Raw genomic sequence first — 14,738 nt, forward strand, 5'->3', positions numbered from 1 at the left:
TTTGTACAAATGTGTACAATCGAAAAGGGGGGCTATTTTAGGGTACCTTATTAAAGTAATCTGAAATCGTTAGGGTGTGGTTAAACCTCAGCATGTGCTCAGCATGTGTACACCACCACTCGTTTAACTCGTACCGTGCAAACCCGACTTTTATCTCTGCAATAAACAGAATAAAGAACAAAACAGAAAACAGACGGAAAACAAAAAAACCCAAGAACACGAAAACAGGTGGAAAGCAAAAAAAACCAAAAAACAGGTGGAAAGCAAAAAAAAACGAAAACGGGTGTAAAACAAAAACCCAAAAACGGGTGTAAAACAAAAACCCGAAAATGGGTGTAAAACAAAAACCCAAAAACGGGAGTAAAACAAAAACCCAAAAACGGGTGTAAAACAAAAACCCGAAAATGGGTGTAAAACAAAAACCCAAAAACGGGAGTAAAACAAAAACCCAAAAACGGGTGTAAAACAAAAACCCGAAAATGGGTGGAAAACAAAAACCCAAAAACGGGAGTAAAACAAACACCCGAAAACGGGTGTAAAACAAACACCCGAAAATGGGTGTAAAACAAAAACCCGAAAATGGGTGTAAAACAAAAACCCGAAAACAGGTGGGAAGCAAAAGAACCTGAAAACATGTGGAAAGCAAAAAAAAAACGAAAACAGGTGGAAAACAGAAACCCGAAAACGGAAGGGGGTTTTTGTTTTCCACCTGTTTTCTTTTTTTTTTTTTTAGTTTCCCACCTGTTTTCAGGTTTTTTGTTTACCACCAATTTTCGGGTTTTATGTTATTTAAAAATAAAACACTCTCTCTCTCTGTCTCTCTCACTCTCTCTCTTTCGAGTCTGTGGGATCCAGGGCTGGCTATAGACACACCATATACATTACACACTCTGATGTAACACAGGGTTATGGTATATACTTAGCATGTCTCTCTGCTCTCTCCGAGCACGCCCCTCTCTACACTTCACACAGAATAAAATAAAATGATTCACTACAGCACAGACAACATGAGAAGAATAACACTGATGACACTGTTGAGAGTGATGATGAAGACGAGCTCCTAAAAGAGTAAAAACTGTTTGTTTATGTCTCAATGCTTTGATCACCACTGGGGGTCTGCCATCATTCCCTCCATTCTTCCGCAAAAGAGACAGATATTCATGAACACCCCACACATGAGCAGAGCGACATGCAGAGAATGGGTAAACGTGGAGCTGCTGGTGGTCTGGCCCAGATGTTCTGAACAAAAGCCTGCAGGGAACCTCTACACGTTCTGTGTGTGTGTTTTTTTTTTTCTCAGTAGCTGCTGTTGTCGCTGCTGGGTGAGGAAGATTCAGGTGTTTCTGTAGTTTTTAGGTTGGTGATCATACGACGGAAAGTTCTACTGGAGGTCAAACTCATATCCACTATTATCAGAGTCAGACATTCATCCCCCCATATATCATATATATATATACATATATAGTCACATTAACTTACCTCAACATGCCTTTTACAAGCATGTAATAATGCTAAAATTACTATCACAAACTGTATAGCGGGCAAGACTTTCATTGACATGGATAAACTTTAGAGTAGTCTGAGGTGAAATGAGTTTTGATGGGAGCCATGATGCTCCTTCTTTTACTCAATGAAAGAAACCCATCCAGAAGGGGGGAAAAAAACACTGCCCGCCCACACTAAAGAATGTTTGGCTCACTCTCAAACTCTTTGTAAAGAACAGGCCAATCAGAACCCTCTCTGTTTTGCAGGTGCTTCATGAATACACACAGGAGTGGAGCTCCTCTCCCTCTTCCTCTCTTTCACACACTTGTTCGGGGAAAAAAAAAATCTGTGGCATCAGGGAGCTGTTATTGATATGCGGTACACTCATGCAACTTCCGGGAGACATGGGAAGTCTGCAGATTTAATACCTTCACATGACCAACCATGACCGACAGAAAACACCATTTTCTTGGAGCTTATTTTCCATATGTGTATAGCATGTTTTAAAACACAGCTATACTCTTTAGTTTAAAGCACTTAGGGCCCTGTATTACGATGCGCATTGCTATCTTACATCCCGTCTACTGTCTTTTTTCACACCCCTCACTTGCATTGCTTAAACAGCAACAGAGCTTGTGAATACTGTATTTATGCTGATGCGTGTGGTGGTTTAGGAATGAGGTGTGTTTATTGCTAATATCTGTATAAATTGTGAATGATTTTTCTTTTATTATGACTGTGTTTTATCACATTGACGTTGGCAAAGACTCAAAAACTCAAAAACTGGCCAAAAAAAAGTTGCCACCAAAAAAACACGCACTCTAATATTTTTGTTGGAAGATTTATTTCAATCCAGTGTTGCTTTAATTTTTCACCAAGATCTTGCAGCATTGATGATGGTATAGTCTGAGCTCTGTGCAAAGTCTTCTCCATCCAGCAGATCCCAAAGATTCTCAATGAGGTTAAGATCTGGACTCTGTGGTGAACAATCCATGTGTAAAAATATAATGATCTTATGCTTCCTGAAGCACTCTTTCACAATTCCAGCCCCATGAATTCTGACATTGTCATCTTGGAATATCTCTGTGGCATCAGGAAGAAAAAAATCCATTGATGGAATAAGCTGGTCTATATTCAGTATATTCAGGTAGTCAGCTGACCTCATTCTTTCAGCACATACTGTTGCTGAACCTAGACCTGCAGACCAACTGCAGCATCAACCCCACATAATTTACTTACTTAAATCCAGGCAGTGTATGATACATTCAGCTTTAAAGGGTTAAAACACCCTTGAGGACCTGAGTGAGACGCCCCCTAGCCTTGTTAAACCAGGATCCATCTGGAGCTGGCTGTAGTGTGAGCCACTGGACCACTCATCTAAAACACACAAAGCTCCAACTCCAGTATGAAATGAAATCAGAAAATGTCAACACCACACACACACACACACACACTCACACACACACACACACACACACAGAGAGCAAGGCTGGTGCAGCTGGAGGTTTTAATAAGAGATCAGTCTCTGTGCTCTCCATGCCCCGAGGCTCATCAGAGTATGATGGCTTCCCCCCGCGCTTACCGCTGTATCCGTCACTAATTACCATTCATTAACTCCCTCTTTGGCTACACACACAGCCGGCCGGCTCGCCGCAGCCTAGCGTCGCATTCTTACCCAAGCCTTTAATGATTTCACACTGTTTTACTACGAGAGGTTTTTACAAACCCGCTCATAATGAGTTCACACTGATTCTCAAGGACGTCAAGCACCAAAGAGGAGCTCAGGACATGAAGACATAACACGGGTTCAACACACTGTTAACCCCTTTAACCTTGGGTTTACTACTCATATATTAATCAAAGATAATAATTTTAGGTAGTATTCAGTAGATACTGCGTAATATTCAATATTGACCCTTGCAATAATCACAGTCTCAGTCCTAGGAACCAGGGGTGTTGCCTGGGTATGTAAAGATCCGGGGCTCAGCCCAGTATATATATGTGTATATGTATTAGAATATATTAAAATATATATTCTATATTACATTAAGTATCCTGATATACAATGTTTAACACTGTAATGTGTAGTTTATTAGCTGATCATTTGGAAAAGATACACTTTTAGGGCAGAAACCAGGGGTTAAGAAACTCATTTAAACTAAGTATAGTACTAAATTCTGGCTATCCACAACATCCAGCTTCTAGCTAACTGGCTACCTTCATTAATTTTCGTTAATTATAGCTTACAGTGAGTCCTGCAATCCTACATTAATAAAAACAGGGTGGCGCTTCCCTACTAGCCCACCGAGGTCCACAAAACCAGCAAGCTGATTGGCTGTTTCTCCTGAAAGGCGGAACTTTATCCTTGAACCGGCTCCATGTTTGGCGTTAAGAGATTCCATTTACACACGGTCAGTGGCCTCAATAATAGTACAGCTGAGCTGAGCTGAGGGAAATGATTCGGGGCTGCTGGAAAATTATTCGGGGCTAAAGAATTTTTTTAATTTTTGTGCCAGAAGAGGAATAAGGTCACTCAAAAGCAGTGTGTAAGACTGGTGGAGGAGAACATGCCAAGATGCATGAAAACTGTGATTATAAATTGGGGTTATTCCACCAAATATTGATTTCTGAACTCTTAAAACATTAGCATTGTTGTTTCTAAATTAGTTTTAGATTTATTTGCATTATTTAAGGTTTGAAAGCACTGTACCTTGTTCATTATTTTGACTATTTCTCATTTTCTGCAAATAAATGCTCTAAATGACAATATTTGTATTTGGAATTTGGGAGAAATGTCGTCCTTAGTTTATAGCATAAAATCACAGTGTTCATTTTACTCAAACATATACCTATAAATAGCAAATTTAGAGAAACTGATTCAGAAACTGAAGTGGTTTCTTAATTTTTTTCCCAGAGCTGTATATCCTATTCTTTGACATACACACATCAAACCATCAGCAAATTATCCAACTTATACCAAACTGATGGGAAAACATATAACAACAGCTGTCAAGCATGGTGGAGGTGGTGTTATGTATGCCCAGCCAGAGTTAAGGTTTTGGGACAAAATCTCTTACATACATACTCTTACATTCGTTCATGGCTACAAATAAAAAATAGCTAAAACCAAATAGCCTGTAGTTAAAATCCTTTAATTTTTGATCAAAATATTAACAATTCAAAGTAAAACAATTTTTTTTTATTTTAACAAAATTCTTTGGCGTAGGTCCCATCATCAGCCCAGGTCTTGTAGCATCTTCATCCTTGCAGATTGGAGCAACCCTTCTGACGCAACTGGGTGGGGCCAAACAGGTGATGGAAGGGAATCTGGAGGGGAGCATCTGCAAGCAACAAAACAGCTGTGTAAGTAGATGCATTTTAAAGACAGTTGGAAATTGGTAATTGGTTGAGGTAAAGGTGATGTAGCATTACAGTCTTGTAGTGGAATATTTGCTAAAACTTTCATTTCTGAAACAGCATCTTACGGACAGTTGAGACTAAGTTTAACTTGTACCAGAATGACTGAATGTAAAGAGAATAAGGAGGGCATATGGCTCCATAAAAATTTTACATTTGGCCAAATACTGCAAATTGAACATAGATTTTTCACAGGGTTCATGCATTTTGCCACTTTTTTACCATTTAATTCATTAAATAGTCTAAATGTATTCCTGTCTTGATTTTCTACAACTACAATTTTCTACAACTACAATTTTAAAATTACAATATTTACTGAACACTTCATTTTTCAATTTTAATATCACAATAGACAAACCAACAAAGCACAATACAGCGTTTCCACTTCAAATACAGTATATTTTGCAGCAGTGGCCTACGTTATTACAAAACCCGGAGGAGGGCTTTTAATTTGAAATGTGGGATACAGACATGTTAGCCGACCTCCACTGCGGTTTAGCTACGACTGCTGAAAGCCGGGTTAAAACAAGTATGTAATGCTGCCTGCATCGCTGGACTGATACTGATACAGACTCAGCAACTGTTTTTCTGAGCTGGATTACATGCTGAGTTGATGACAGACCAAAGTTTCTGTCTGTCTCTTTTGGTTCTGTTTTGTGTTGCTTTAGAATCCATTAAGGTGCAACCACTGCTGAAAGAAAGCTAGAGTAACAACTGATAAATGAACACTTTTTCAATATAAATTATTCAGCCTTTTCATTTACTCTACAAACTAGCTACGGATATTTTCGAAGTAATCAACAAAGCACTTTTGTAAGTCACTCTGGACAAGGCCATCTGCTAAATACCTTAAATGTACAGGGGTTGGACAAGGTTCAATTAGCAGGGTAAGAGCACAGTTTTGCTCAAATTATTGCAATGCACACAACATTATGGGTGACATACCAGAGTTCAAAAGAGGACAAATTGTTGGTGCGCGTCTCGCTGGCGCATCTGTGACCAAGACAGCAAGTCTTTGTGATGTATCAAGAGCCACGGTATCCAGGGTAATGTCAGCATACCACCAAGAAGGACCAACCACATCCAACAGGATTAACTGTGGACGCTGTAAGAGGAAGCTGTCTGAATGGGATGTTCGGGTGCTAACCCGGATTGTATCCAAAAAACATAAAACCACGGCTGCCCAAATCACAGCAGAATTCAATGTGCACCTCAACTCTCCTGTTTCCACCAGAACTGTCCGTCGGGACAATAAATATTATTGTGGTCTAAAACCAGTTTCATTTTCAGTTTTATTTGTCCAACTCCTGTATATGTAAAAATTCAGACGAATACAGAAAGTTCTATATTTTGTTGCCAAACATCCAGTACATTCCTATTATCACGCCATCTGTTAAACATGGTGAAGGTAGTTAGAACTAGTTCCTTTTAGTTTCCATTTAGTAACTGCTTATCAAAGCAACAATGATTCCAGTATCAGTGCTGTGCTTAGAATGGACCACCACTCAGTTTTTGCCTGGTCAGTGGCTTATCCCTGATCCTATGGTGGTTCACTGCTCATTGATGGACTGGATACAGTCAGGCTTTTAATCAGATGAGCTTCAGTCTGTAACTGAAAACCTACAAAGGGCAGCTCTATGGTGGGTGTTTCTGTTATTCATTCCCATCTTCAGCTTCCAGCATCTGACCTTCTGATTGTTTTGAAATCCCAGAAGATTAGAATTATGTAAGTGTAATATTCTTCACCATTACTTTTCACACAGCTCATCAGTGCGGCACGAGAGAATACAGACTGCAGCCTGGCGAGGTTCACTAAGCAGCATTACAATAGCTTCACGTGTTCTGTGCTTAATTGCACACAGCGGGTTAGATCCCTACAGAGCTTCGTAACTTCAGGACAAGCTAAAGATTTCTGAGCGGTGATACTGTGCAGGAGGAGAGGAGAGCTTAGGTAATGGAAAGGGTGTTTGGACAGCTAGAGGAGACAGCAGAGCAGTCCTAACACACACACACACACACACACATATAAATATATACACACACACAAACAGAAATAAACAAATGTGTGGGTGTGTGAAACAGAGATGAGAAAAGGACACGAGTGAAGAAACTGCACGTGTGCTTCTAAGTGATGAACTCAGCTGACTGAGTTGAGAACAGTGGCTGTATCTGCTTGTATGGTACCCTGGGTGGACCCCCATCCACCATGTCATGTTGAGCAATTTGTGCAAAGTGGTTGGTATGATGTTGCTAGTTTAATATCAGACAAAGATCCTGAGTAAATCCGTTTTTTAAATGAATATTTCATTTATTTACCAATCCAAATCCAAGCCAGACCTGTAGAATGAAGGAACCAATTAAATAGAGCCTGTCTGGCAACAAGCAGCAACTAATCGGTTTTTAAAAGGAACACATTATGCCGAATCTGAAGAAATTCTTAACAAAATTTCTCCCAAAAGGGCATGGACAACTCATCCAGGAGGTCACAAAAGTCTTTCTTATTATTGAATCACTATCAGATACCTTAACTGACGAAGTGTTTTTTTTTTTTTTTTTTACAGTTTAAAGGTCTGGATGAACTGGGGTGACAGTAAAATGTCTTCTTACTATACCTCTTCCTCTACCTGCAATGTTTTCCACTATTGTTGTATAAAGGGATCTCACCTGTGGCCATTTTATAGAGGTGTTTGGCCAGGTGGCAAATGTATATTGTCAAATGAGCTCATGTTGTGTCATTTTGATATAAATGATGAGTGTTTTGATACAAATACGTAAGTTTCTATTAGACTGTTGTGTTTTATGCAAAGACCCGAGTTCAGTGCATTTAAAATGTGCTGTTTTGAGCTGCAATAGGTGTGTAAAGCAGAAACTGTGTTTAGAATGTTGAAGACTTGTGAACAGGTTATTTTCTCGGTGTGTCAGTTTAAATAACTCTGCTACGAATGTCATTTTAGTGTGTTAGCAATTGGTAAAAAAAAAAACTGTCATATAAGGTTGCTAATCTAGCCAGGCCAATTTTTCCCAATATACTCCATCAGTAGGGATGCTAGTGCTGGTGTCTGTTTACTAACAGAGTGACAGTATTAAACAGGCCTGCTCAGTTTTTCAGCACCACGCTGCTGCTTGCTCCACCATTCCCTCTCTCTCTCTTACTCGCCCATATGTTCTCAGTGTGTGCTTGTGCTTGTGTGTGTGTGTGTTTCTTCATTCAGCCTCTCTGGCGTAGTCACTACACTTTCTATTCCCCCACCCCCCCCACACACACACCTCCTTCTGGATGGTGTGCAGGTAGAACAGTAATGTAGATTCCTATGGGGAGCAGATGTTGCCATGTTTGATCGTTCATACTGAGCAGGTGCAGAATGGTAAATAGATTAGTGTCGATCACCTGTATATGTGTGTGTGTGTGTGTTGTGCAGTAGTACATGATACATTTTCCCCTTATTCTAATGGATGGATGTACATCAGCTGTACCCAAGGATGAATAAGGATGGTGATTTTTTTTAGTTTAGAATTTTATTTTGAGTACATTTTATTTTTAGTATCTATTTTACTATACATGTCAGTACAGTCCCTGCAGTGCTAAAATTACACACCACCTACATAATAGCTGCTCTGTGGTGGTCCTGTGGGGTCCTGACCATTGAAGAACAGGATGAAAAGAGGGTATGAATATAGAACGCAGAGAAACAGATACACAGTTATTTGCTCAGTGGAGCTGATAAGATATACAGTGACTGTCATTTTATTCTGGCCGGACTTACATATATAAAATACATATGGGTGATATTATTAGATACAGTTATTTACAGTATATGCACTCTGATCAGCCACTGTGTGTCACTGTTATGGAACATGAGTAAGTGCCTGTAGAAGAGCTCTGGCTGTGTAACTGATGCGCTGGTTGCCAGATTGTGACAGGGCAGGGCTTAGTGGTCTGAGACAGATGCTGATCAAATAGCAGCTGCAGCCACATCAATATTTATCCAGACTAGTAGGGTGCAGACAAGATTTGGCAACCCTGTCCACATCCTTCTTTCACTCTCTCTCTCTCTCTCTCTCTCTCTCTCTCTCTCTCTCTCTCTCTCTCTCTCATTACATTATGAAAAGTAGAGAAGATCATTTGGTATTTTAGGTGGTTGCTGTGGTTGGTGGTAGCTAGTGAGTTACTCAGTGGTTGCTGAGGTGTTGGAAAGTCACTAGGGTAGAACCCTAGGGTGTTTTCTAGGTTGCTAGACAGTTACAAGCTATGGTGTTGCCTGATGGTTGCTACATGGTTGTGGACACATAAAAATGCACACACAAAACTAGTCTAATGCCTGTAGACCAGGGGTGGGCAATTATTTTTTCCAAGGAGCCAACATGAGAAATTGCATTGGTTTTATAGGGCATTTTGCATTGTTTTGACTAGCACCACAACCTGACATAAAATAGGAAGACCAGCATCGCTTTAACTTAATAAAGAACAGTAAATTAAACATTATAGTAATAAAATGAAAATGTTAAGCACATAATTATATGAATATTTAATGTATTTAACGTCATATATTTAACACATATGAAAAAAAAAACATTCACAGTGTTTAAAACACAAAAAAATGTTCAAAATGTTTTTTTAAAAGACCAGCATCCCTTAACTTTAGACAAAAAATGCAATACATGCATTTGTATGTTTGGTCTACCTCAGTTCTTTTTTTGTGTTCAGTGAGTGAAATCTAGCCTGTTTTGGGCTTAGACAAGTGCATTAAAGTCAGACTGATTATCTGATGTGGAAATGCGGAGGACAGCACACATCAAATCTGTTTTATGAACAACTGATTATAGATTTTTCCTATGATTTTGTATCACATTACTCCAAAATGATACAGTAATATCACTTAAAACATATATCCTAAATACATGAGAACAAGAGAACTTATTGGTGTGATATAATATCCCTTTATTTTTCATGTTTCATAGGACTGCAAACTCTTGTCTTGTTTTTCAATACTATTACTAGAACAAAAACATAATAAAAACAAATAACAATGTTCTTTAAGACTTCAGTGATTATCTTTTGATAACCATTTTGATTTGCTTATTTTATAGCACTCCAATCATTTCTAAAATGTTACACTGTTCTACAGATAGGTAGTTGTGTTTCTGGTGAATACTTGTTGTCTAGACCTGGTGAATTATGTTTATTTAAGCTGTACAACTAGTTTCTGTTCCATTTTCAGTCTCTGCATGAGATCTCAAGCTTCTGCTTCTTCATGTTGGTAATGTGCAGTGATGGGAGTAACGGCGTTAAAATAAACAGAGTTACTAACACCGTTACTTTTTTCAGTAACGAGTAATCTAACTAATTACTCTGACCGTAACTATAACGGCATTATCATTTCCGACACCCCGTTACTGCACGTTACTTTAGCCGCTCAGTGAACTTTTTTTTTTACGCGCATACAGACAAAGGCGCAAGTGTGTGTGTGCGTGTTGTGTGTGTGAATCACAAGGGAGGGGAGGATGAGATAACCGCCTAAGCAATGTTTGTTGTCTTTGCTGTTGTGCACTCTATTCATCTGGCTTATGAAACACACTCTGAGAAGGTGGGGGGTGGGGGTTACGGGGGCGAGTAACACAAAAGTAATGCAATAGTTACTTTTACTGGTAACTAGTTACTTTTATAGTGGAATAACTCAGTTACTTTTTTGGAGAAGTAACTAGTAACTATAACTAATTACTTTTTCAAAGTAACATGCCCAACACTGGTAATGTGTTACTTTTATGTAAGGTCAAGAAAAATCCAAAAAACACAAAAACAGCTACCAGCTTGAGTTTTGCTATTTTCCAGTAATTCCACTGGTTTGGTCTTTAAGATTACCTTGTTCTACCCTACAGTGGCTCTCTGTTAAGCAAAGTGACATTGATTTCAGTGGAATTCGCCACAAGAATCTGTTCTCTGTCACAAATGAATGTCCTGTGCATGGCTTCAGCTCTTGGCAGGGTTCAGCACATTCACTTCCCTCAAACTTCTCAGCTCTGTTTTTCTCAGACTGTCAGATCTCAGAGGAATGAACAGAGGGCTCCTCCACACTTCCCTGTCACTGTGTCGCAAAGACCGAATATATTTTTCACACACCAGTGCAGAAAGTCTGCCTCACACACACACACACACTGTCTAACAAACCGTCTCCATCCAGAGAAGCCCATGAATAGCGAGAGAAAAGAACATTTACATGTACAGAGCTTTCAGTTCTTATTAGCATTAAAACATGTCACTAGATACTAGAAATGACAAGAAATAGATCATTCTGACATGTTTGGTGGAATTATGAGGCCAATGTTTAAAAGCAATGGAACTTAATGTATTTATATCAATTAGCAAGCTGCTAACTAATGGCCTAATTCACTATAATCTCAAAAAAATTCTGATTGGTTGGTGCTTGTCTTTGGTTCATCTATGTACTGTATTTTTTGCACTATAAAGGTGCATTTAAAATCCTTTAATTTTCCCAAAAATCCTCAGTGCGTCTTATAATCCAGGGCGCCTTATGTATGAATTTTGCCAGTTAGGTTGCAAGGAGCAGTTAAGCCACTCCGCTGAAATACAGAGTTATACAGGAGTGAAGTTTCAGTGAATTTTCTCTGGCATCGAGGCTGGAACAGTATTAGCATTAGCAGCTAACCACAACACTAGCTATTTTGCCTTACAGAGGTGAGTATATCGGACTGTAGTCTGTGTGTTTACCATCTTAAAACAAGCTACGTGGGACAAACCGCTAGCTGATAACTCTCTGGCTTACTGGAACACTCAGGGTTCCTCAGTGTAGCGCTGTTGGGCAGCATTTACTAGTGCTAAGCACTGCTAACCGCGGCTAGCGCTGCAGCTAACCGCGGCTAGCGCAGCTGCTAACAGTGCTGTTAAAAATATTGGAAATCTAAGCTTACTGTAAATAAACCAAAGCAATTTACTCACCAAAATAAACGGTTTTCAGGAGAGAAATCTTGAAATCTTATAAGAATTCCAGTTTTTTTTATTTAGGCACTTCCCCAGCTTCTACATTAGAAGGGAAACATGGCAACACCCCTGTTCTCTAGTACTTTCACCTAAAATGCACCTTATAATCCAGTGCGTCTTATGTATGAAAATAGACCAGAAAATAGACGTTTAATGATAGTTCACCTTATAATACTATGTGCCTTATAGTGTACAAAAATATGATAGGTATCTCAGAAAGTTGTGCAGTGTCAAAAAGTGCATAACTTCACTGTCCAATGAAAAACATGTATCTCCAAAACAGCAAACTTTACTGGATAGAGATAAAATTAACTTAACTTTCAATGGAAGTTAATGTAAATGTCATTTTGTAGAATTTCTATAGGTCCATTCATCAAGAATTTTTGACACAGTATAAAAAATAGTTAAAACAGAGTAAAAAGATGCTTGTTTTTCATTAGACAGCAATAATAATCAAGTCTATTAGAGATTGCATTCGATTTAGTGATTAGATTTTGTTGGAATTTTAAGCTCCAAGTAGGTAATTTCAACTGGAACCTCCTTTTAAAGAAAGTTGGGAAAATCTCAGCAATCCTAAATTCAGAAATTCAAGATGGTTCCGCCACACATCAACAGTAATAAAATCAGTAGTAATATTATACAGTTTATTAACACTTTTATCTATGTGTGTGTCATTAAATCAGTCATACACACAGTACTGTCTAACTTCTACCTGTAGACATGCTTCCATAGTGTTTGAATGGGAATATCACTGAATAATTGTAAGGCAGAGGGTGAAGACAAAATGCACTGTCACCCATGGGAACTCCAAATCCCAGAATTCCAAGAGGTGATCAGTGCTAACCAGGCACACCTGCTGGCACTGGCATATAAAAGCATGGCAAGCAGCACACCTTTGTCACACCTTCGTAGCGGCATGACCAGTAACAGAGAGTATCGGAAAGATAAGAAAATACATCTTAAAAAAAATAAGAAACTATATCTTAAACAAAAGCTAAGAGGTCTTAAATTAAAGCCACATAAGACATTTTTTTAAAAGATAACAGAAAAGCACAGACTGATCACAGCTAGTCTTTTTTCTAAGTTCCTTATTCAAATTTTTTTTGCATGTTCTTTCTTTGAGCCATGCCATGTGGCATTTCCTTTTGTTTGCCTTTTTCCTAACTGTACCTATTTTATCCTATTATTATAACCATTTATATTAGCAGATAATAATAATAATAATAATAATAATAATAATAATAATAATAATAATTTAAAATTGAGTTTCCTCCTTGCTCATGGGTCCAACCCCTGATCGCCCTGTGTTAATAATGCAGTGTTATAAACTGGTAAAACCAACAATGCTAACATAAGACATAAAAAGAGGAAATATTTGATCTAGATTCAGCACAAAACACTGGTAAATAACTGTTACACTAGCTGTGAAAAACTCCAGAGTTCTTAGCAAATTGAAGATATATACTGTACATACAGAGCACACGGGAGAGCCCCTTCACAATCCAAATCTCATAACATTTTTGATGTTTTTTTCGAATGCACTTGAGGATTCTTTTTAAGTTTTTCAAAGAAATCTTTTATATTGACTGACCTTCATTTCTTAAAGCATTTTTTTCTTTCTTGTCATAATATGGCTTAAACCATTACTCAAACAGGACTGTTCACTGCATTCCAACTCAACTGATGCTCTCAAACACATTTAGAAAACACGACAAGAATTCAAGTAATTAACTCTTGAGAAGTTCAGCACAGCTGTTAACTGAAAGCTCACATTCCAGGAGACTATATTTAAAATCTAAAACATTTTTTGGTTTGTTTAACATGTTTTTTGTTTACCAAAAATTCTGTTTTTTTTTATTATCTGAACATCATTAAAAGTGTTAAAAGGAGGACTTGACCTGTTATAAACAAAAAATGCTCTGGGGTTTGAGAACTGGAGCTGCCTTTTCTGGAGAGACGGAGCTTCACCCAGTACCCCTGGGATGAGTTGAAGCGACAGAAATAATCATCCAACATCCATATCTGACCTCAATTATTCTCTCAATCTCTTGGGGATGAATGCAATCAATTTTCCCTCTCTATTAATAGCTGTAGTACCAGAACAAACACTGGAGGTGCATATGTCCACAAACTTTTGACCACGTAATGAGGACAGTTGCAACTGGGTAAATGGTTTGGCAATACTGCATATAATATGAGGCAAGGAGAAAGAATGAATGTGTGTGTGTGTGTGTCAGTGGTGTATCCATGTTCAGCTGTCAGTTTTCCCGGAGGTTCTGCAGAATGATGTGATTAAGATGCGGCCGCTGTCTCTGCTGCTGAAGTGCTACTCTCTCTATCAGCAGTGACAGAATGACTGACACCGACACACATACACACACACACACACACACACACACACACACACACACAGCCAAACCAACTGGGGAAAGAGTGACTCTACATACTGAAAGTAGGCCACTATGCCATATATGCTTACATGAACTCGTCTCACTGTCACCAACCATCTACCTATCTGTCACTATATACAGTACCAGTCAAAAGTTTGTCTCATTTAATGTTTGACTTTTTTCCTACATTGTAAATGAATTCTGACATCATCCAGACTATGAAGGAACACATAAGGAATCATGTAGTAACTTAAAAGTGTTAAACAAACCAAAATACTTTTAGGTGGCTCTTATCTGGGGTGCTGGTAACTTGCGGTTTCTATGGCTTTTATTTCTAAAGAACTTTTTTTTGTGCAACAGAAGTACAGTAACTCTCTGTCTTACTTTTCTGGGGCGGTCCTGATGAGAGCCACTTTCATCATACCATTTTTTTGAGAGATCTTTCTTTC

General features: G+C 38.5%; 1 protein-coding gene across 2 annotated transcripts in view; it reads right to left on the minus strand.

Annotated features, from left to right (window-relative positions):
• Positions 1–4,621: 4,621 nt before the first annotated feature.
• Positions 4,622–14,738, minus strand: part of LOC103033314 (endonuclease V) — a 58,309-nt gene continuing 48,192 nt past the window's right edge. For both annotated transcript variants that reach the window (XM_049479601.1, XM_049479599.1), the window contains exon 9: positions 4,622–4,826. The gene's annotated coding sequence lies outside the window, so the exon portion shown is untranslated. The remainder of the gene's footprint in view (positions 4,827–14,738) is intronic.

The sequence above is a fragment of the Astyanax mexicanus genome, chromosome 5 (genome assembly GCF_023375975.1).
Source record: "Astyanax mexicanus isolate ESR-SI-001 chromosome 5, AstMex3_surface, whole genome shotgun sequence".
Lineage (NCBI taxonomy): Eukaryota > Metazoa > Chordata > Actinopteri > Characiformes > Acestrorhamphidae > Astyanax > Astyanax mexicanus.